The following is a 23,903-nucleotide window of genomic DNA, read 5'->3' on the forward strand; positions in this document are numbered from 1 at the left end:
GTCGCGCGGTGCTTCGACGGACGCTTCCGAGTCGCCTAGGAAGCGAAGTGCTTCACCCTTGCGACCGCCTGTTGAAAGCGTTTCTGGTAGAGTCGCTGAGCGCGTTGAGATTCTTCTAGCATCTTGGTATGTTTTTAGTCGTTTATGGGTAAAACAAAGTGTCCAACGTTGGTGTAACATAGACGAGTGAAGCACGGGCAGACAGAGGAATGTCTTACGCAAAGAAGACTCGACATAATAATTCTAGCTCCTTCGGAAACATACAATTGATTACTTGTAATTAATTACAAAAATTGTCATTGAAATAGAGCGAATGTTACCGCAAGAAATGTTATTGAAGCTTTGAAAAGTTACCATAAAATGTAATTGATGGAAAGTAATCAGTTAATTGTAGCTCATCACGTACAAGTCTGCTTAAACTTAGGTATCGAAAACTTTGTAAATTGCATAGCAGCGTTCTAACAACGGCCGCCGAGAGTTACGAGAAAGGGCTAAAAGCCTTTCGACCAGTGGTCGGCAACCTCTAGACCGGGGGGTGGGGGGGGGGGGGGGGGGGGGTTCTTTTTGATGCCGTGCCTGGGGCCGCATAAAACTGCCTCGCGGGCCGCAGGTTACTTACCTCTGCTGTAGCGGATACAAAACAGTGACCATTACTGTCTCGTAATAACACGGCTGTAATAGAGAGTTTAAGTGAGTCGTTTTGACACGAACGGAACCTCCTTAACGATTCGCCGATGCTAGTGCCCATGCTTGCGCATAGCGTTCAGGACATTAAGGAATCTCTGACAGGGACAACGAAAACCTGGAAAACCTGGGATTAGCTTAGTTGTCTTTTCGAACAAACGTAAAAGGGTCGCGGTCAGTGTAGTTATATCATAGAAATGATAATTTTAATAATAAAAACAAAAACAAAATTGTCCAAAATATTGCGTTTTCTTTATATTTCGTACGTTAACTCCCGACATATCTGGAGTTGTAAAAGAGGCGGGCACCGCTCCCACGATTCAGGCACCGCTCCCACGATTTCGATCCGGTCGTCTTCGGGTGTCTTGAGAGGAGACATCTTCTGCACGTATTCCACGAACACTTCGTAATCCACGACACCTGGAAAACGGGGTTAGTTGTAGTAGTAATGGTAGCCTCAAACATTGGCGTCGTAATGCGTCTTTCCTAGTCTACGCAGTTCCCGTTGTCACCCAGTTTTTGTATTCTTACTGGGAGCGTTAAGTCTAGGACTTCAAAACGGCTCACTCCTTCGGAGTTTCCGCTAAACAGGATTTTAGAGCAACTCCGGAAGCGTTTTGCGCTCTCTATGTGAATTTCCGGTTGTTTGATTTCGTTCTGCTTTTCTTGGGGACCCCTGCAAGATGGCCGGCACGCCGACAAAGCACAACGCAGAAGACGCTAATCTGACGTTGCAAGTGCTCAAGCGTAAGCTTGGCTGTGTTCCAAATCTTACCCAAATGGATCCGAGTTACTCCGGCGGATCGTATCACGTGACAGCACAGATTGAAAAACGCTGGACGCGGGTAGGTTTTAGAACGCCAAGGGTACAAAACTCTTACCCTGGAGTAAGATCGAGTAAATTTTGGAACACGGCCCTTGTGTCGTAGTTGGCCCTTCATAACGCCTAAAATCGGGACGGAAGCGAAGGTAGCTTCTCATAAGCACGCCGGAATACAAATTACTATGTCTATTGGGAATAAAGGTCATGTTGTTAGCCTTAATCAGCTTAATCGTTATTTAAAAAAAGATAACAAAAAAACGTAAGCAGAGACGGATTGTGGAGTTTTGTAGATGTAGTGTGCATCGTACCGGAAAGCAGAAGCTGCGCGGCTTTCTTTAGCGAAGCGAATATAAAATCACTTAGTGAAACTGCCTCGGCAACAAAGAACGAACGCAATCTACAGCGGAAACAAGAACCGCGGCATTTTTAAAGTTGTGTTTGCCATAAACTCAGATCTCAGGAATGACATTGAAAGAACGCAAGAAACCTGTCGTTTGACACCAGCGAGGGGAAGTAGCAAACAGCTTTACAAAGGTATAGGGGCGTAGCAAGGGGTGGAGGGGGGCTTATAAAGCTCCAGACCCCCCCCCCCCCCCCCCACCCCCCCCCACCCCCCAAGTCTAAAGGCCGCATGATGATACAAATCAAATTTCTTCGCTTCTGCGACGATACATTCATCGAGAGTCCGCCGCTTTATCAGATACCTTTGCCGTGCGAACCAACAGTAGCGAAATGGCTACCAAAATAAGCGCGAGCGGCCCGCGATAGGCGCATGCTCTCGGCGGGACCAGGCGGAACTGCGTCAATCTACCGAAAGTAGACCTTTCTGACTCCACGAGCCCCTAGTCCGAGGACTAAGCTCCGGAGTTTGACTCGAGTCAGAAGCACCGGAACTGCGCGTGGCGCGTTTAGAGGAAGGAGAGACTCGAGTCATGACTCCGAGTCTTTAAGGTGCAACCCCACCGTGCATGACGTTTTGGTGCTTTTCCGACGGCTTATAACTTTCTTTCTATGTATCTTACAATTATAAAGTTAGTGTCATATTAAAGAGCAGTTTCTCAACAATATTTTAATGTCTTGATATTACGATTATTTTTAGTTGTTAGTTAATTATTTGGCTTTTAATAGACCACAGTCTCTAATATTGAAAAAAATATTTCTCGAGTTATAACGTCCCATCGTCAACGATATTTTACGTGAGCGTTCGGTTAGATGTAATGAAATAAAAAAGTGAGCAACGAACTGTACAAATAATGAATATATTCAAATACAAAATAAAGTTTAAAATTGTAATATTTTATGGCGCTATAAAAACGGAATCACGTCAACTAATCAAAATAATGAGACATTAAATTATGAAGCATCCTTCGATATTACATTTTCCAGAACTTCCATATCGATATATTACTCGTTAAGAATGTTATAAGACCTCAAACTTTTCCCATTCAGTTACGGTGAATTGTAGTTTCTTGATATAAAGTACAGATGGCGACACGTGTTCAAGAACAGCCTGATGTGCATTTTCCGTCGTGTGCCGCTTGGAACGCCACGTGAAAGACAGAAAAAGCGCCAGATGTCAGGGTGTCAGATGCCTGGATGCCCGCAGTGAGCGAGCCAGAGGTGTGAGAACAACAAGCGCGAGGCTGCGGGTGCACCACAGCTACTTTTGCGCGCGTTCTACGGTGCGTCGGCACACATGCCCGACGCGATCCAAATGAAATGGGCGCCATGAAATGCATTCTGCCATTTCAGATTCCGCCACGTATGCGAAAACATTTTAATGTTTTTATCACTTGCATAAATCATTTACGATATCAAACTATGCTTGTCGGAATGGTTCGACTATATTTTATTTCAAAAACCACCTCGGTGGCTCTTAAATGGCAATGACATTAAAAAGTCTCAGTTCCTCTCAGCGAACGCGCTGGCCTATGAATCTATAGACGCTTTCAGGCAGCTGTGCATGGGCGCCGCCATAACCGACCTTCAGTTTTTGTTCCCCCTCATTCCGTTCCCTCCACTTCATCATTGGGACAGCAGGACAGGTTATTGCCATTTTAAGTACTACTGTGTCCTTCTCCCCAGCATAGGCCTTTGTGGAGGCTGGTCGACGCCCGCTTCAGTGGCTCGGCATCTGGGTAAGACAAGAGAAGGTCGGCTATGGCGGCTCAATCTGGCGCGCGCTGAAAGCGTCTATATTTGTCGGGTTTAAATATTGGCCGAGGTGCCCACAATCCGACGGAGGCCAATCTGAGATTTCGGTTGCACGTCAAAAGATCTACGGTTAGTCAAAATAAACCCGCAATAATTTTTTTTTATTTGGGTGTGTTAAGTGCTTTTTGGGGGTTTGGCTTGTGAAACCCTAAGATCTGAATATTTGCTTTGCTTTACCTTAGTTCGGAGCGCAACCAACCCTGCGCGCTGATGAAGCCACTGAAGCAGCGCCAAGAGCGCGAAGTTAAGCTGTTCGCTCTCTTTCTGTGCCTATGTGGTCGGGCTAAACCAGACCCACTAAATCTAAGTTCTCGGATCGGGCTGAAACTTTGGCATCTGGTTGTGACCTCTAGCGCTACCTTTGGGCGGAGAATGAGCGTTCGGCGATGCCTAGTTTATTTTTGCGGTAAAAAAGACCGTGTAAATTTTCTTTTGTGACACCCTGTATAATGACTGGCCCTTGAAGGCGAATGGCGGCGGAGCGCCCGCTCGTGGCACGTGTCTTGCGCGTTTTCACAATAATGGTTGGCGGTACTTGTAAAAAACGCCTTTATCAAGGGGCTTTAGCAGGGACCCTGGGTTCAATCGCCCATCTGCATCCTACTGTCGTGCGATCGTGTATCACTTATACTGCCTAATGCACGTTAAAGACCCCGAGCTAACAGTTGCAGTGCACTTTTTATAACCTTCATCGGGTAACAATGTCGTCCTACGAAATTGCCGCTCTCTAAAAAAACTAACGACTAATTTTGAATGCGCCGTTACATCGCATTTTTAATGTGTGTTCGCGTTCTTTTTTATTTTTATTTTTTTGTCTACATCTTTGATTATATGGCTCTTACTTATAATGAAACAGAGTATAGTTGTCAGACTTCTGGAAAAATATTATATAACTAAGAAAATGGCACGTGAACGTAAAAGTAAAAAAAGAAAAGAAAAACGAATAGGCGCACCTAATAAAAATAATTGAAATAGAATTGATTATAATTGGGTTTTCAAAGGTTTGAGCACCCCAAACGCTATAAAAGCGAGCTCAGTGCTTTGGATGGTGCGCTTGTTCCAGTGGGGGATCGTTGAGCGCACCAAACGATATAAAAGCGAGCTCGGTGCTTCGGATGGTGCGCTTGTTCACTGGAAGTGTAGTTCAGGACAGTATGCTCGCACTTGTATGTTCCGCTTGGCTCGCAGGATAATACCAAAGACTTTATTGGTAATGTATTTAGTGAGACAAAGCTTACCTTCTGTATATGTGCAATGCCCTCAGTTTTCGCGTGATTACACGCTTGTTTATCAGTATTGTTTTCGTTTCCCACAGCGATTCAGTTCGTGCTCGTTTGTGTGCTACATGAATTATTAGAGACCAAGGTAACCCAAGAACATTCTTTTTCTCGGATTCTAAAAAAAAAAAAAAATCTTATGCAACTTGCTACGTGTGCCACACCCAATAGGAAATATTCTAAGCTTCACATATGACCACTTGCCTGACTAAACATTGTTGTTTGTCAAGAACAATTGCGATCGTATGAAATCACGTGGGAAAAACTCGTTCTAAGCACGCGTCCGTTGGCATGCAGTGAATACTCATAATCGGCGCCGAGATGATTGGTGGCCGTCAGCAAATGGAGTTTTTCTACCACCCCAGAGTTATAATGTTTCCTTCTTTCTGTTGTAAGCAACCAGAAGACAACTTACACCAAATCTGAGGGTAATAAATTACTGTGAGCATTCAAACACAATGGCCTAAGCAGTATATGTGTACAAGCTTTAGCTTTTGATGCACCCTTAACTTTCGATACGCTCAACGCTAGTGTAAAACGTAGGGCGGTTTCATTCTTAATCAGCGTACCATGTGCGTGCTTACACTATATTTTATACAACGTCAAAGCCTACCCATTTGCATCGTTTTCATTTTTGCACACCACTACTTGCGCGCATGAACCGCCAAATTAAGACTGGCACAGGATGTCACAAAAACAATTTACAGATTTTTTTTTTTTTACCGCAAACATAGACTACGCATTGCCTAACGCTCATTCTTCGCCCAAAGGTAGCGCTAGGTCACAACCAGATGCCAAAGTTTCATCTCGAACGGACAGCTTATTCGAAAGTTATAAGTGATTTTCTGAAAATTCCAATGGGAAAAATGGAGCCCATTTTTGCCTGTTTTTCGTTTCTGGTGCCATAGAGCCCCATGTATTCGAAAACTCCGTCGGCCGCTATTTTCAGAATGAACTTTTCGGAAAAACACTTATAATTTTTGAAGAAGGTATCGTATTGGGCTGAAACTTTGAGATCTGGTTGTACCTCTAGCGCTACCTATGGGCGGAGAATGAGCGTTCGGCGATGCCTAGTTTATTCTTGCGGTAAAAAGAAACCCTGTATTTTTTTTTATTTTGTAACACCCTGCAAGCTGCTTAAACTATGTGCAAAAGCTATCAACAGACCCAGAATCTTTGCATGGTCAGTCATTGCATTTATCACCGAATTCGTATTAAAACTAATAATTATTCTTTATTGCTGTGAGTTTATTTTTAACCTCGGCATTTTTTATTATGACCCCCACACCAGTCCTACTTTGGGTTTACCTAGGGTGCCTTCATGTGAGCTTTGCTTAGGGTGGAGACATCTGGCCATTTCGTTCCCACTTTTACATTTATTTTTTGTTCAGAAGCGCGTGAAAGAGCGTGTCCCTGTACGTGTTTGCGGCGCTGACTGTGCTATGGTGACATTTTGTTTTCGTCGATTTGTTTGTATTTTCCCCGTGAGCGCGTGCTGTCGGCATCGGGTACTATAAAGGGTGGCATCACTCTAAACAGAAGGTCATTGAGGCACCCTAGGTATACCAAACTCAACATCTAAACCTGAGTGTAATTTTTTGTGTTTTCCAGTCTCGTTGTTTGGGTCAAAATAAACACCCAGCTATCTAAATGATACACCTGACCGCCCCAAAAATAGTCTTTTCTTTTAGGTATTTAATTCCTCAAGCTAGAATTTTGGAAACCAGACTATGACGTCATCACGTTTTGCTGGAAATCCACCAAGATCCAAACACATGCACGATAAAAGGGCCGGCCCGTCATATTGCCGCCCGCAGAGCCGAGAAAGCAACGCTCGGTCACGGACTTCGCGAAGATTCGCGTTCATTCTTGCACCAGACGGAACGTTCGCCCTGTTTTCTTGTCCTCGAAAGTGCCAGTTCATCCTCGCCCCGAACGCGCGACGCTCGAACCTTCTTTGCCGAACTTTCGAGATGGTGACGTGACGCACTCTAGATAAGCAGCTGCCAGCGACCTTGTCGAGTCAGTCTCGCTCTCGCTCTTTGGTACGCTGCCGAATCGCCGCCTGCTTTGCTGCCTCGACGCTCTTTGTTTACTTTTTTTTTGTTTGGAACAAGTTCGCCGATTAAACCTTTATTTTTCAGTTCACTGTTCGACCTCTCGTCACCTTCATTCGTGTCAGTATAAACCTGATCACATTGTAATATGTGTCATTGGCCTCTGAAATCTCCGCTAACGGCGCACAGGCAATTTTATATTTTTCATCGCGTCGGTAGTTTTGTTGTGCATGTGTCTCGCCATTTGGCTCAGGATGATTTTCGCGTTTTGTTCTGCCTACATTTGCTGGAGACGTGAGCTCGGAGCGTGGCAACTGGCCCCCTTGCACGAGAACTGGCGCAGCCGTGCACGTTCCAAAGAAAGCTCGTGCAGAGAAAACCAGGCAAGGGACCAGGGATGTCAAATTCTGGATATAGAAGAATATCCAACTGTATCGAAGCGCCACCACACACGATTTCTCGGATTGATGTACAGGCCTGGAAGGTGATCCCACCGCCATCTGTTGGTTCAGAATCACACTAACCAGGGGTGGGGTTGCACCTTAAAGCACCCACTGCCGGATGAGCTCTAAGTAGACGATGTGACGTCACAAGCATGTCATCATCATTGCACACCTACGATCGATATAAAACCATGATGTGATATAAGAACACTCTTCTGGCGAAAAAAAAATAAAGAAAAAAAGTGAAACTTGGAGAAAAAAAAAAAAAAAAGCTCAAAAGACTCGGACTATAGTTCGCTTCGTATTAAGTCCGACCGCATTCAATTCGGCGATCCGATGGAGACAACCAAGCCGCGGCAAAAAGCCGCATTCCCTGAGCGTGGTTGACAACACGCTTTTGGAGCTACTTGAATGCTTGGTCAAATCGTAACGTGGATTGTGTTCGAACTGAATGTGGAACGCAGTAGAGGAAAATAAGGGGACGAGCGTTATATGATATATATTTACAATATACGTTGTGTTCCGTTTCCTGTACGTTATGTTTATTTTTGTTGTTTTTTACTAATCCGTGAGGAGGCTGATGTTGAGACACGCAGGAAGCTTCTATTAGCGACTCCAATGAACTGTAGGGGCAGAGTTGGTCAGGCAAAATGACGGACGAAAGGAGGACGGTGTCGTCGTTCAGCATACGGAACACCTTAGATGTCCTGCGCTACGCCACAGCGTAGCAACACTCTCACGTATGAAAGCAAAGTGATCTTTGGATGTTAATAAATCGTCTTTTAGTCAGTGCGGAAGAGGGAGACGTGCAGTCATCAAAATAATTGCCGAAAACAATGTTGTTGTTTTCGCCAGCTTGATTTGCGCAGTTGGCCGAGGTGCGACTTCAAATTCATTTTTGGAGAATTAGACTTTGCTATGGGAAAGATATTAAAAATTCCCAAGCTTCTTCTAAGGGTGACAGCTCTCCTAAACCAACTAATGGGCGTTTGAACGCGTTTGAGTGCGGAGTGGCGTACATGCGTCCTCAAGCGTTTGCTTGCTGTTCGATGCGCGCCATCGCGAAACGCCTTGCAACGTGCCGCGAGGGCGTAGAGACCGGCTCAGCTTTGGACGCGGCTTAGCCGCATCGGGTTGCGTTCGACCAATCAGAAGCAGAAAAACGAAAGGAGTGTCACGTGTTCGCTCGCCCCAATCGGTGAGGCGTATTTGGTTCTCTGGTCGCAGAACTTGATTTTTCGTTTTGTGGGAGCGGTGGGGACTGCTTTTACCGAGGCTGCGACGGTTCGAGCTTGACACAATAGACAGTTTTAGTGGACCGTGCGCTATAGCTTTGCGTACGCAAGAAAATTGCGGGTCGTGAGTGCGCATGCGCAGAACGCAATAGAAGGGCTAGCGTATTGCGTACGCACGCAACGCTGGGGATTTTGCGTGGCGGGCCAGCGGGCTCTGCGGGACGCTCTCGAGAGATCTCGGACCCAACGAGAGCGCCAGTTTCAAGATGGCGGTTACCTCGACTGGCGCAGCAAGGGCGACGTGGTGTTTTCGAAGTCCTGTGTTACGTGAAATTGCGCGGTGTTCAGCTCGGCAATTCTTTCTGGGACCTACCGTGGTCGAACCAGATCGCCGTGCAGCTGAAGGACATGCAGAGTGAAAATATTCGCCGCTCGGAATGTGCGTCAACGCTGCGACTGCTCAACACTAAGCCTATTCGCACAGTTCATCGCCGACGGACAAAACGACTCTAAAAGAAATTGCCGAAGTTCTCCCTATGCACTGCACATCAGTAGGTCACGAATTTCATTCCGCGATAGCATTGATAAAAGGTGCTGTTTCCACGGGACGACTGACGGAGGCTCCGTGATCGAATTTGTCTACGCACTCGTACTCGTAGCCTCTGTACCCCGCAGAAAAGCGCGCTTGACGAGGCAGCTGTGGCTGGTTTAATTTGAAATAAAATGATTGGGCACGTTTTCATTTTCAATATTTCTTTCCAGGGGCATGGTTGCGCTATAAGCACGCGGAATTCTACGGCTCTAGCAAATTTAACCAAGATCATGCGCGGTGTTCACTCGAGAACGGAACGCACAACTAAATTCGGTCCGGGCAGGTCATTTTTAGCGTACGCTATACTATTGCGTATTGCGTACGTAAGAGCCAGCAACGCTATACTAAAACTGTCTGATAGGGAGTTTTAAAATAGCGCGAGCTAAAGCTTTCCGTACGCACAAATAGCGTCGTCGCCACTTCGCATGCGCCGAACGCTGAACACGTTTTGCGGTTTGCGTGCGCTATTTTAGCGTGCGCTATTTTTTGGAAATTGCGTGCGTACGCAAAGAGTATTTGCGCCAGGGTGGCCAGATGCGGCCGAGCGAACAAGCAGATAGTCGTCCCCAACCAAGCCCCAAAAAAGCGGCGTGACCTTCGTGAAGAAGCCCAAAACAAGCGGAAGTTCAATAAATCTACACATTCTTGAAAATAGTTTATTAATCATAGAATAAGAAAGAGAACTCGCTCAAATATGAAGGCGAATACTCAGCGTGCCATGCCACTATGCACAGAGCGAATAGTGGCATGGCACGCTGAGTAACATGCCAGCTTGAGCTCCAGTTCTGGTATCGTTCTTGGAGGCGACGACTTGGTGAAGCCCATGGTAGTCAAACGTGCACTGGAAAGTGGCCGAGAGTTCCTCACGTGTTTTTCTGTTGCCATGTGCTGAACATGGTCGGCAAGATGAGCGCGGATCTCGCACTTGCACACTGCTTTTTTATCGTCTCCGCTGATTGGTCGCAGCCAGTCCTTAAAAAGCCTCTGACACGCCAAAAAAGATTTTTTTTTCATGCTAGGCGTTGAAATGGCATGTCAGGACATTACAAAAAAAATGTTTCACTATAGAGTTGCGTAGTGTTTTATAAAAAATAAAAATACGACGCCCAATTCTAAGTTCCCGCCAGTACACTGTGACGTAACAGTTTACCGCAAGCTGTCGGGGCGGTCAGAAGGGAGGCATCGACCTACGTCATTAAAAGTGGGTTCGCAGGAAGTCACGTGAGTTTCACTCCTCGTGCTCTCCGCGACCGTGCCTAAGACTTTTTTTTTTCTGCTCTTTGTACGAGCGATTGTAGAAAACGAAGTTTCAGTTCCACTAGCTCTTTATCGCTGCACCGTTGGTTAGTTTGCGTGCTGTAATAGTTGAGGACGAAGAGTCAGTGGATCGACGTGATTACAGACGTGACGGAGGTCAATGATGACAGCATTGCGAGTACAAGCCAGTGTACGAGTGCATGCCTTCAGTCCGATGATACAGAGCTATACTGGGCACAAACGAAGCTATCAAGTTTTGAAAAACAAAAATTTAGAACGCTCGCAGAAATTATGATTGCTAGTATACGACACGCCCAAATGCATTGCTGAAGGTTCGGACACCGAGGTCGTCGAATCATCGTATACTCTCCAGGCTGAAGATGCCTGCCGTCTCTCGGAAATGCATGCAGTGCGATCTCTTGTTCATTTGCTGAAATACCGGGACAGTCCCTCACACAGCACCTTCTAGGCATTGTAGTTGATCACGTCAATTCACTGACTCCTCTTCTTCCACCTTTACAGCAACATTAAGCGATGAAAAGCAAATAAAAGAAACCTTGTCTGCTTGGATCGCTCGGGGAAGTGCGGAGAATAACAAAAATAATTAAAAAATATTACACGCGCACGCGGTAAGTACGAGGAGGGATACAACTCACGTGACTTCCGGCGATGCCTCCCTTCTGACCGCCCCGACACCTTGCGGTACACTGTTACGTCACAGTGCACTGGCGGGAACTTTGAATCGGGCCTCGTATTTATGTTCTTTTATAAAAAACTACGCACCTCTATAGTGAAACAATTTTTTTGTAATGTCCTGGCATGCCATTTCAACGCCTAGCATAAATTTTTTTTTTTTTTTTTGTGGCGTGTCAGAGGCCCTTAAAGCTGTGTCTCCTTTTCCCACTCTTTACAATATCTTTTGCCATACTTCGACCACTTCGAAGACATTTTGCGCAAAATACAATGGCAACTAGACACGACGACCGCAACTGCCGACTGACAAGATGGGTAAGGTGCCAAAATATTTGTGAATGAATAGTAATAATTTCATACTTTGTGACGGACAATAGCTTGCGCCACCTAACGGCTCCGCCAAACGGTCATGCTGTTTTTCGCGTTTTTGACGACAAACGCGCTGTAAGTGAGCATGACGAGCACTGAAATACGAATATTTACAGGAAAAACACGAATAAGCCCAAAAAACGCGACAAGCGACTGGAAAAATCTAGCGGCGACTCAGTGAAAAAAGAAGCCCAAATCCACTTATAATAAGCGGAACTGGCCACCCTGATTTGCGCTCCTCTAAGGTGGATCCGTAGTAAGAAATTGGCTGAAGCGAAGACGAGCAGAGTTAAAAAATGGCGGCTCACAGGATCATGGCTGCGGTCGCTTTGGCGCGATGTGGGCGGCATCCTCGCGACTGCGATTTTCAATACGGGACAACATTGCGCTCGGTTTGAAAAACCCAGTAAGGTGGGCAACGGTCACCGGCATTGCGACGCGCGAACATTTCTTTGCGAAGGTACGGTGTGCGAAGGTCAGTACACGAGGCCCCTCTTGCCGAGGGAGCGCAGGTAGACACGACCGTTCGACCGCTCGCGTCGCATTCTGACGTTTAAACAAATCTGAAATGTTACTCTGAAACAAAATAACTTTTTTTTTTTTTTTTCAGCTTACAGCATTTCGTGTGTGAAATAAAAATTGTGACAACCTTGTTGGCGTTGCAAGCGGGAGATGCTTGGGCTTTTGCGTCGCGGCAGAGATACGCCATTCTAAAACTGTCTTGCATAGCGTGCGGTAATGCAAGCGCTAAATTTAGCGCTAGCGTGCGCTACAATTGCGTACGTTATTCTAAAACTCCCTAACGTTGGGAAGCCAGCGGAACTGTCCCAAGATCGCACAATCCGACGCTGTCGCCGGGCGCTGCCATGGTGCAGCGGGTTTCGCTTACTCTTGGTGAGCCGGTCGCGACGACAGCGCGCTGTTATTGACTCTTGACTGCGCTCGACTGCGTGCTAACGCACCTGTGTTTACAAGCTTGGCGCAAGCGCTATCCGTAACGCAGCGCGTCCGCTTGCCGCTACGGAACGCGCCGCACTCAAACGCAAATGTGCGCAGGGGCCTTATGTATTGCCATCCGAAAACTCTAAGTGCGTATAACAGTCCGCGTTGCCTATGTCCGATGCCCTTCGAGCCTCGTCCTCAAACCTCGTCCTCGAGCTCACTTACAAAAAAAAAAAAAAAAATGGATGTCTTTGCTAGGTGTGTAAAGATTGGTAGCCTAATGCAATAATCTAATGGAATAAGCTTATCATAATCGCCGTCACACCCCTCAGAAAGAAAAGCGAACAGATTTCGTGGTAACCCAACCTCTGAGAAAGAGGATCTGGGCGTTGCTTCTGGTTTCAATCAGACCGTGCAGCGTGCCCGGTTGTACCGGATCCGCAGGATTACAAGTCCACGAAAAGCGCTCCTTTACGTTTGCAAGTGAAAGCATGATTGTTGAAGTCCTGCTGAGAAGTTTTCCGGTGTAAAAAAAAGTAGCCCCGAAAAAAATAACTGAACAGGAAACAATTGTTTTCGGTAAAAACGGCCCAGAAATAAATAGAACCCCTCCCCCCCCCCCCCCCCTCAAAAAAAAAAAAAAAGGAACAAGAAAAAAGAAAAAGAAAAAACGGTCTAAAGGCGTAAGAAAAAAAAAAATTCCCGTGAAACCCACTACGAAATTAGAGATGTTGACCGCCCTAATGTTTCCCTCATTTATTTACTACCCCTTGAGGGCCCCGGCAGAGGCATTACATTGCATTACATTCTAGCTTGAAGCGCTGTCCTTTTTTTTTATCTTGGCATAAAAAGAAACAAGGAGATGCACGCCAGCACGCCGGCGAGACCATTTGATTTAGTATATGTAGGAACGTTAGGATCAGAACGAATGGCCGGCTGCAAGCAGGAAGAATTTGAAAATTGCCAGCCCTGTGGCACACTCTTCACAGACGTTCTGGAAACGGTGTGGTATTTCAACAAACGCGGACTTGCTCGTCTTGGGAAGAGAATCGACTGGGTTCTGGGCCATCTTTATGATTATGGTTGATTCCTTTGGGCGAAAGACATGGATGGCCTTAAACTTAAACACTATTGGATAGCTCATGGCTGTGGCTGATAATGCTTCCAAACCTTCTCTTCCACGCTTTACAAACGCCAGTGTTTCGAAGGGCATACCCCCTTCTTTTTCCCCGTTACAAATAAAAATAAATACATAACTTCATACCACAATGCAGCTGCTGTGTTGGGGCATGTTAATATCTTAAATATCAAAATAGAATCCGGGGAAATATTTTTTTTAAATTTCTGCTCGAACTTTTTTTTTTTCGTTTACTTGCCATTTGAGACAATTCTAATTGAGGCCATTTTTTCTGGGGCCTTTTTTTTCGGGGCCTTTTATTTAGGGGTTATTGTTTCCGGAGACATTTATTCCTGTACCCACCGGCCCATGAGCGCGAAGCAAAATGCGAACCGATTACACTTCAGCAAGGAATGTGGGTGAAGGGAGAATTCATCGTCACATATACCCTGTTGCGTCACGCTTTGCTGCAATGCCTAGGGCCCAAAAGCCTGCTATAACCGGCGTGCCATGCCGCATTTCTTACCTTTCGTAGAGCTATTGACAGACTCATTGATTGGGAAGCCGTCCCCTCCTTTCGCAATGTAGTCTGTCGTGACCACACTGTACGTGGTTGCCTCGGAAACGCTCTGGTAAACAGGAACCTTGCAACGCGTGCACAAAATCCTCAGGGACAGCACACGAGAACCGGCTGCTCGGGAGAGGTTATACATTACCCGAATGCCTGCGGGACAGGAAGGGAAACCGATAAAATTGGGGACATAATACACTTTGTTTTACAAATATGTTCATCGTTTCAGACTAATTACTATGCAAAAAAATAGAAGTATGGTGCCATAGCGTTTGCTTGAGGGAGTATGAGCCTTAACACACGGTCTAGGTACATACCAAGCTCGCAGTGTCCTGAAGACGCTTTGGGTTATGAATCAAAGACCCGGGTCTGATTCTTTATTATTTAAACAAAAATAACCACAATCCGCAGTGCAAATATTCCTGTATGTCTGCTCACACTCATAGTGTCTGTATGGGCATTTCTATTTAAAGAATATTTTACCAGCCAATAATATAGGGGCGGTTTGCTAATACGCTGACTATTCCAGCTCTTGCCCTTGCGTTTACTGCTGATTGCTTTTTTTTTTTTTTTTTGCGGGGTTCTATTTTTTTTTTTTTAGTGTTATTGACACGATGGCTGTGTAAGAGTCATCTAGCATTTTCGTTTTGAACAGTTGGTGGCTGGTTGTCTGAAGAGGCGCAAGAAGATCTCCAAATACACGGATGTGACAATCGAATAGACTGACCTCATTCAGGATGATGGGAACAGCGCAATCTTGATGAAGAACAAGAAATAAGTACACACACACAACGCTGTTTCGCTTTTTTTTTTTTTTTTTTGTCTAAATCGTGCTGTTTCCACCCTGTAAAATGAGCAACCACCTCGAGCAGCTTTTCGTCTTGTTAGTCCGATCTCATCAGGCACGTTGGCTACGCCACAGCTGTCGCAATGAATTAAAGGAACTTTTATTTTTCTGCACGTGCAACAATCTCGCCAGTGATTTCCCTACACACCCCTTAGGGGGAGTGTACACACCCCTTGTTTCTCCGAAGGCACCCCCTTAATTCGCAACGACTGGACGGCACCTTCTTTGTATCGCAGTTCGTCAGACATAAATACCGTAGTCTTCCACAAGAAAGCATGCCCCCAACTCCCTGGCAATCAAAAACCGAATTATCGATTGCTGGATGCTGCGGCCCCTCTTTTCCTTCTCGCAGTTCCTGGTTGTGTGTGAAGGCTACTGTATCATTCTTCTAGAGAGACACATTCGTATAGCAGTGATAGTGATGGCTTTCGTCTGCTTCACGTTTACTTTGCCGGCGTGAAAAAAAAAAAAAAAAGGTTGTTGGCCGTGAAAGAGAAACTAATGGTAAAGAGCTTATAAACGCTCACTACCTTTTCCATTCATATATACAGGTAAAGATAATGCGAGGACTTTGATGAGCGTGTTGGGACAGTTGTAACAGTTTTGTGCTTTCTTACTGTTACATAATACCTGCATTCACGTGATTATAACTAAATTATTGCCGGCGCTATACTTCGTTTATAACCACCTATGGTTAAAATTATTGGTTATAAGAAGCGATCGGTGTCCGCACCGTGACTAAAATTTGCATGGATATGAGGTGTGTTGTTTGTGAGCAGTCCGTGTACTGAACAGGTTGTCTCTTTCAAGCAACGTCTGCCTCTACCCAACAAGACTGTTTTGGAACGCTCGTTATAAAATCCCCTTTTACTATTGTTCCTGGAGCGCGTCTCCAATTGGTGTGTTTAGCGTCCTGTGCTGCCCATATATCAAAAGTGGTCCCGAAGTGGCAACAAATTACGTCACAGAAGCCGGAGTATCATGCTGTTGCCTGTCGCGAACCTGGCGGTTGGTAGTATAAATGCTGTTGAAAAGCACGAGCCAACACGAGTGTCGCTGTCGTCGTAGCGTCCCAGGTGTCCCAACTTCCGTCTGCTGTAACTTCCGTGGACTGTCACACTGGAGAGCGACATGCAGCAAAACAGGCATCTGCCACATACACCACAGTTGCTGGGACACCGCCGGGATCACGACCGGCGACAGCATGACACTTCTAGGACGTCATCAGGTGACGCAGCTTATTTAGTTAATATTTTGCTGTACCACACCACTGATAACTAGAAATTAACAGCGGTGCTTCGCATCAGTCGCAATTTTTATCTTTTCCGCCAGTGCCTCCATTCGCAGAAGCTGTCAGAGTTCGCGGTGATTTCAAAGAAACGAAAAACCAAGACTACAACTCACTTTCCCGACGCGACCTTGCTGAAGCAGATGAATCTCGACCGTACACTCTTAGCCGGGTACCCTTTAGTAGAGGGCGCGTTTTCGCAAATTTGTACCTTTGATTGTAGGAGTTACAATGTAACCGCCAACACTGTACCCTCTACGCAGTGGTCGCGTGAAAGCTCCTATATAAGGTTAGACTAGCGTCTGACGTACCCAGTTTTCTTTTTGTTTTTTTTTTTTATTTCAAGTTTAAAAATGTAGGCAACCGTTGCGTGGGGGCTTTTCTTTTACAGTTGTTTTTAGAAAAGGCGGTAATAGCTACGTGGAGGCCGTCTTCACCGTAGTATCGCGTGGTCGGCGCACATTATACGGGTGGATAAAACGTCACATTATGTTCACTAATTAATCAAAATTTTATAATTAACCTTTTAATGAATGGCCTACTTGGTCATAACGGTAGTGATGTTTACTGCCTAACCGGATTGAGGCCATTCGTGAAAAGACAACGATTTTTGAGATATCCATGGTCAAAATTTTGCCTTCGCTCGATTCAAGACCGCAAGTTGAATATAATCCGTACGAAAGTGACGTACATGTACTTACTTCTGTCCCTCCGTCACTATCATTCACGTTTGACGCCGGCGCGTCCAACAAAGGCATGCCGTCGAGATAGTTACGAGGAGGCCCGATACAACTGCGTAACACTTTTATGCACCATAATCAGGCGCGCCTCTCTGCGTGCGGTTTTCAATCAAGCGCGGAAGGCAAACTTTTAAACAAAAAATATCTCAAAAGTTTTTGTTTTTTTTACGAGCTGTCTAAATTGGGTCAGGTTTTAATAATTGGTCTCGTTAAGACTGAAATTGTGACAATTGGGCCATTAATTCAAAAATTAATCAACATATTTTGATTAATTAGTCAACAAAATGTGACGTTTATCCCCTCATCTAATGTCCGCCGAGCCCCACAAAAATGCGGCAAAGACTGCATTCACGTAGCAATACCTCTTTTTCTTAAAAATAACCGTAAAGAATAAAAAAATGCGCTCTGTATATAGTACATACTTACGTATACTTTCCAGCAAGCAAAACATCTTCGCCAATTTGAGACCCTCCTTGACTCTAACTTTTGCGCAACAAAATTAAACACGAAGCACGTTCCTCGCCCGAAAAACTACCTTAATTTAAAGTTGACTATAATGAATAATATTTGTGACCCTAGTCATTTTTACGCATACATAGGCTCGCTGATTTGCTAATATGGACGTCCGGCATAAAAGTATGCGCTTGGGCAGCTTAAATAATGCGACAAATGTTGATAACTGCTCTCTTTATTGTCAAAGCCGTAAAGTAATTACAAAGAATGAAACGCCCTGTTCACGACGATGTTCCAAAAGGAATTAACTTTTTATGCAAGTTAATGTTCGACATAGGTTATACGGGTCTTCATTGTCTCAGCTTAACCAGCAATGCTGTCAGTTTTCCGTTCATTAATCTTCGGGGTGCAGTGTCCTTGGGCAAAAGCAGTTTTTGGAGCAGTATCAACGGCTGCGCAAGTGCGAGAGGGTAGTGGATGTTCTTAATGTAATAGATGGCAGGGCACATCACGAGGGCATTGTCCAGTGTGCACTGATCACTCAGTGGAACAAGTTCTCCTGGTTTTCCGCCGTAAATCACAATCTTCTCAGCTGCTCCGTATATGTGAGGGACAGACAAAGTGGTTTTGTCTGGCACCTCTGCCTGCGTTGTGAACAGACAAAAAGAAATTAACTGACCAAGCTTGGGGATTTTTTCATATCGTTGGTGTGCTGAACGTTTATTAATATTGGTCTGACAACATATCTGTATTCTGTCTCAAGTTAAAAGTAATACAAGGGAGATTGTCTGACTTTATGCAATAAATGTTTCAATCTCACTATTTTGCCAAATTAAGGCGTTCTATGCACATGGGTCTCAGTGTTGATTAAGATACGACGGAATATATTCGCCCGCCCATTTATGCAATATGCTTTTGGTTTAATTCGTCTTTTCTGGAAAGTGTAAAAATTAAACTGTAGTCCCTTGAACTACGACAGGTGAATATAAAGTACACAGCGTAACTTCACTCCTTTTACATATGGAACATCTAAAGCGTGCCCTTAAGAGGGAGCGCTCCTCCAAGCCCCATAGAGAATACACGCGATTTTCTGCCATTTTACAAAAATTCTCATTTAATAACCGTTACACCGATTTTTTCAAACTTTTTTGCTATAAAAAGATTGATTCTTCGTCCAACTATCCCACCGAGCATATTTTTCATAAAAACATTTATTATATTTTATATTAAATCGTGAAATCGGTCGGAATTGGCTGTTTTGACATGTTTACGTTAGAACGCGTTTTTAAAAACCTGTGAATTTTGAACTACAAATGTGTCTTGTGGGATATCTGCGGAATTTAACACGGAATTCAATTATATTAAAATTATAGCTGTAAGTACATCCGTTCTTTAACTACATCGAAAAAACTGAACCAAAGTGTTGTGGCTTGTTTTCCTCGTTTGGACGGTCAAGACTAGTTCGACGAGCGCCGCGTGAGGGCGCCACCATTTCGCCACGCACGCTGCTCTGATTTTGTATTACTCCGCGCGCATGCGCTCTTCAGTAACGCGCTTGTGGTGGTCCAGAGACGGCAAGACCAGTGTTGCCAATTTAGCGGTTTTCCCGCTAAACTTAGCGGTTTTTGGTTCTGTTTAGCGGGATAAATTATTGCTTTGCGGGCGGCGGGATTTTTAGCCGGTTTTATGAAACCTTGGCGGTTTTTCAGCGATGTACAAGTTATATTGATTTACTGTCAACTATGCACCTTTCATATCCATAAAGACAAGGATAATAAGCCACAGTCGCCTTCGCTTGCTCTCAGTAACGGTCTGGTTTGTGAGAGTAACGCCTGTGACGTCATCAAAACATTAAGGCGACGAATGTCGGACGTGCCTCCCTGCTTTGTGCGCGCACGTTTGAGCAGCATGAATGTTCCAATTTTCCTTTGACGTTTTTGTCACTGTTTCGTGAAATGGGCGTGGTGAAGTAGGCTCAAAAGTTTAGAAAAGACCGGCTATAAGACCCTAAACTTAAAGACTGGCTACTGGAGGTTCCTGGTGATAGCAGACGAGCCAGGTGCCGCTATTTCAAAACAGAACTATCTGCGACGAATGTGGATTGGGTCGCGCACGCAGCAAACGAAGAAGCATGTTTCGGCCGCTGCACCTTTCTCCTCTGGTAGCAGACGACTCTACAAATTGAACGGATCTGACTAGTCACGCACTGCTGAAGGGTCCCTTGCCATGTTCGTATGCGCTCACTCTGCAATTTCGACTTCAGATCACCCGGGTGAACTGTGGCGTGGCGTGACAGATATCTAGTTAAAACAAAAGGAAAGGTTCCTTTCAGATGGCATTGATATGATCTATACTGTTATTATACCTTTGTCAAGAATTAAATAAAAAAAAGTGTCTAAAAAGTCGTTTTGCGCTGTGTTTTGGATTTAGCGGATTTTTAGCGGTTTTCGGGATTCCGACTGCGGGTTTTTAATTTTTGAGTTGGCAACACCGGGCAAGACCCGTCCAGGCAGAGTGGTTTTGTTTCCCGGGGTGGGGTGTCAGGCGGATAGCTGTGCGTGTTTTCATAACTAGGAAGGCCGTCCTCGCAGCTATGGGTCCAAAGAGGTATAAATATGGCAAGCGAAAGGTCTCGAAGTCGCAAATAGAGTTTGCACGTAAGCGACCCTCTGCTGAAACTACGGATGGTGAGGTTTCAGGTGAGGTTGAGTCATTGTGTCGTAGCGCTGCGAGAACGAATTGACTCGGGATGTTGAAGATGCCGCTTGGGAAGCCATGCAACAGGCCGGAGTGGAAGAAGCGAGGCGCGCGAAGGGAATCTGGCGAGATCGATGCCGAAGGCTATCCGCTTGTTACCGTCGTTGCAGACTGTGCGTGGTCAAAGCGATCGTACAGGCACAAGAACGACGCTCCTTCTGGTACGGTAAGTACTACATTTCTTCCTCTAAAAGGGGCGCGAATTTTGATCGTAGATATAATATACATTTCTATAGAGTGCGTTCGAAAGAAATCCGAAGCATGTTTTTCTCGCCACGAAAATACATTAGTCTCTGTCGCTAGGCTACATTTGGGCGGACGCTGAGCATTTGGCAATGCGTAGTTTATTTTTATGGTGAGATGACCGTGGTTAGAATCCCTCTCTGTTGTATGTGTATTTCTGTGAATGCAAGATTTGTTTCGGCAACTGGGGTCCGACGATTTCTCACGAAGCACTGGAAACAGTTATGCTTTTTGTGTGCCTGTTTTAGTGACCGCTGTTTTATGTACTATACATTCCGAATATACGCGGTGCCATGCAGTCAGTTCGTCAGACGACGTTTTAGACAGCTCGTTTCTTCGAAGCTGCACTTTTTCAAGGATCAATCGTTCCATCGGAAATAGCCGGCGTTCGTTTCATCGATACACCTTGTGACGTTTCGTCTAGTTTTTCTATTATGTGCGTGCTCGCGCTTGCGTACGTAATTGCACGTCCGTGTCTGCTTGCGTGTGCGCCTGCATGAGCGAGGATGCTTATGTGCGTGCCCCCCATGCACATGCGTGTTTTCATGCCTACGCGTGAGTATATATACCCGCGTATCTGTGTGCGTGTTATACGTGCATGTGCGTGTTTGCACGCGTGGGCGTTTGCCTGCTCATAAGTGCGCGTGCCTGTGCAAGTGCGCGCGGGCACGTGCGTGTGTAATTCGTGCGTACGTGTGCGCGGGTGTGCTTGTGCGTGTGTACGTGAATTTGCATCCGTGCCTGCGCGTGCATCCGCGTATCTGTGTTCGCGCATGCGTATGAGTGCCTAATTCGTGCGTGTTTGAGTGGGCGCATGCATACTTGGGCGTACGTGTGCCCAAGTACGCACGTTGTCGGACTTTGCGGGAAAGGTTCGAGAAGCTCGAACCTGGTCGAACTCGAACGTCGGCTGGTTCGCGACACCTTTAGTACTCACGTTGCGGACGGTTGGTGATTGGCCGCTGATAACTTCACCGTAACTTTTTGCTTTATGTTTAGCGCCATTTTTTATATTTCTATTCGTGCGATTGTAATCTTTTGCGATTAAACTCTCTGTACTCTTTCCTTGTGACCTATGAAACGATCTCGAAGGCCTCGAACAACAGCGACGCTTGCGTTCGTTCTCGGGGCTAGTAGGCAAGGAGGTTACAAGTATTTATATGACGTCAGACTGCCTTTTGATGCCGAGTCACAACACAGAAGTATGGCCACCGAAGGCAAACGCAGTTATCCCATTGGCGAGTTTGCGTTGTCTTTTATTTTTCACAGCTCTCGCGAATCAAAGTTTTGCTTTATCGTTTGGCGGTCATGTTTGTGGGCGATGACTCAGCTCGTGAATAGACCCTAAAACCGTTCATGGTGTTTTTCTCTGCTTTTATTTTTAGATTCAACGATTCTGCTGCAGTGTGGAACGAACTACACGAAAGTGCTCAACCTTCTACGAAGTCTTCCGAGGAGCAGAACGTGTGGGGATCAGGACTATTGGAAGATATGTTCTCAAGTCATGAAAAACTGCCCGGTCGCCAATCATTACAAATTGTCTATGAAATACTATCAGAAACAATCAGTGTCGTGAAAAATTGTATAAAAATACTTTGTTGTGCAGTGCTGGTGGCTAGTTGTGATGAAGTAACGAAGGTATATGCCGGTAGTTTGTCATATATGTATTCGATTATGTATTTATTTTTAAAGTACCTAATATACAGTGTTGTTTTTACTTAACTGGAACGTGCTTTTCTTTTAAAAGAGGGGGAGGCATTTACCTTAGTGCCGTATTCACTGTGCCTTTAGGGGGCTCGGCGAACATTACATGGGAGATCATTGTAGCGATAAGCTGGGTGGGTAAATAACTAAAATCTGCTAATCAAGTTTCCCACGAGCGGGTTTATAGCTCGTGTTGCAGTTATATATTTAAAGTCATTAGACGGTAAATAAATTTGGACGTATTGCTAAAACCCAAAGGAATTTTAGGTATCTAGGTTTTCAGTTTTTTTATGGCCAAAACATAATTGGCTCGTTTGGCCACGGGAATCGCAGTACCGCTATTTCTGCATAGTTGAATAAAGCAATCACTCGCTAACACATCGTACAAAATAAATAGCGTGTTAATTGCAAACACAATGTTTATAGTGAGAAATAATGTTCCGGAGCGCCTCTCGCGGCACAGATCATTTGATAGTGTTTTATCAATGTCATTTATGTAATACAGTATCGCGAGAAATATATTGTGTAATTAAAAAAAATATTTATTATATATTGACAGTGCTACTGCCGAACTCTCCACGCCGGTCCACTTGTAAAGACGGATTTTGAAGTAATAGAGAGTTTTAGAATAGGGGGCCCCAACGCTTTGGGGGACCCAACGCTTTGGGGTACCCAACGCAACGACACCTCACGCAGCGTGCTTATAGAATAGGGTTTGTGACGACGCAACGCGGCACGCTCGCCTTTTTCGCATGCAGCGCCATTGTGGACAACGAACGAACTTCTTAACAGTGAAAAATTATTAAAACGCAAAACATTTGCGCTGAAACAACACTTTATCCTGGCTTGCGGTTCAAATAATAGGGAGGGTAACACCAGTTGGAACGGCACTCAAGACCTATCTGCCGACCGACTCTGAATCAGAAGGTTTACTTCTCTGGTCACAAGAGAGTGCACGTCCCCAAATACCAGGCTATCATGTGCGCCAATAGAATTATCTGCGAACTCGACGGGCCATTCCCCGGTCACAGGCACGACGCTGGTTGGTGTAGCTTGCTCTTAGCCCATCCTGTAGCTGATGCAGCACGACAGTTATAGAGTTTTATAATAGTTGGTCCCAAAGCTTTGGGGCCCCAAAGAAAAAGGGGCCCAGCACTGCGCATGCGCAGAACCCAAACTCCGTTTGGGGTTTTGGGTTGGCGCGTGCCCCCAACGTGAAATTCAAGAAATAGCGGCAAACATGGCGGCGCCCTTTCCGCTCGCTTCGGAGCAAATTCGTCATGGTCGCTGCAGTATTAGCCAATTTCATTGCCAATGAATAGTGCAACCGGCTTTCGCTTTGGTTTATCTCGCTCAAGTCACAAAGAATGAGGGGTGGGCTCGCCCCGTTTTAAAGATCATACCTGATTCTGGCCGTTCCTAAGCCTAAACATACGTCGTAACTGTTGACATGGTAACGTATTGCTACTGCGTGGCTAAAAACTCGTTCACACAGACCCGTTCTTTTTTTCTTTTTTTTTTTTACGTTACTTCACGAAAGGTCAGCGGGAAATCTGTGCTTCGTATTAAACTCTGGCAGCAGCAGGTCAACCTAGAG

This window comes from Ixodes scapularis, unplaced genomic scaffold (genome assembly GCF_016920785.2).
Source record: "Ixodes scapularis isolate PalLabHiFi unplaced genomic scaffold, ASM1692078v2 PGA_scaffold2__306_contigs__length_199485367, whole genome shotgun sequence".
Taxonomy (NCBI): domain Eukaryota; kingdom Metazoa; phylum Arthropoda; class Arachnida; order Ixodida; family Ixodidae; genus Ixodes; species Ixodes scapularis.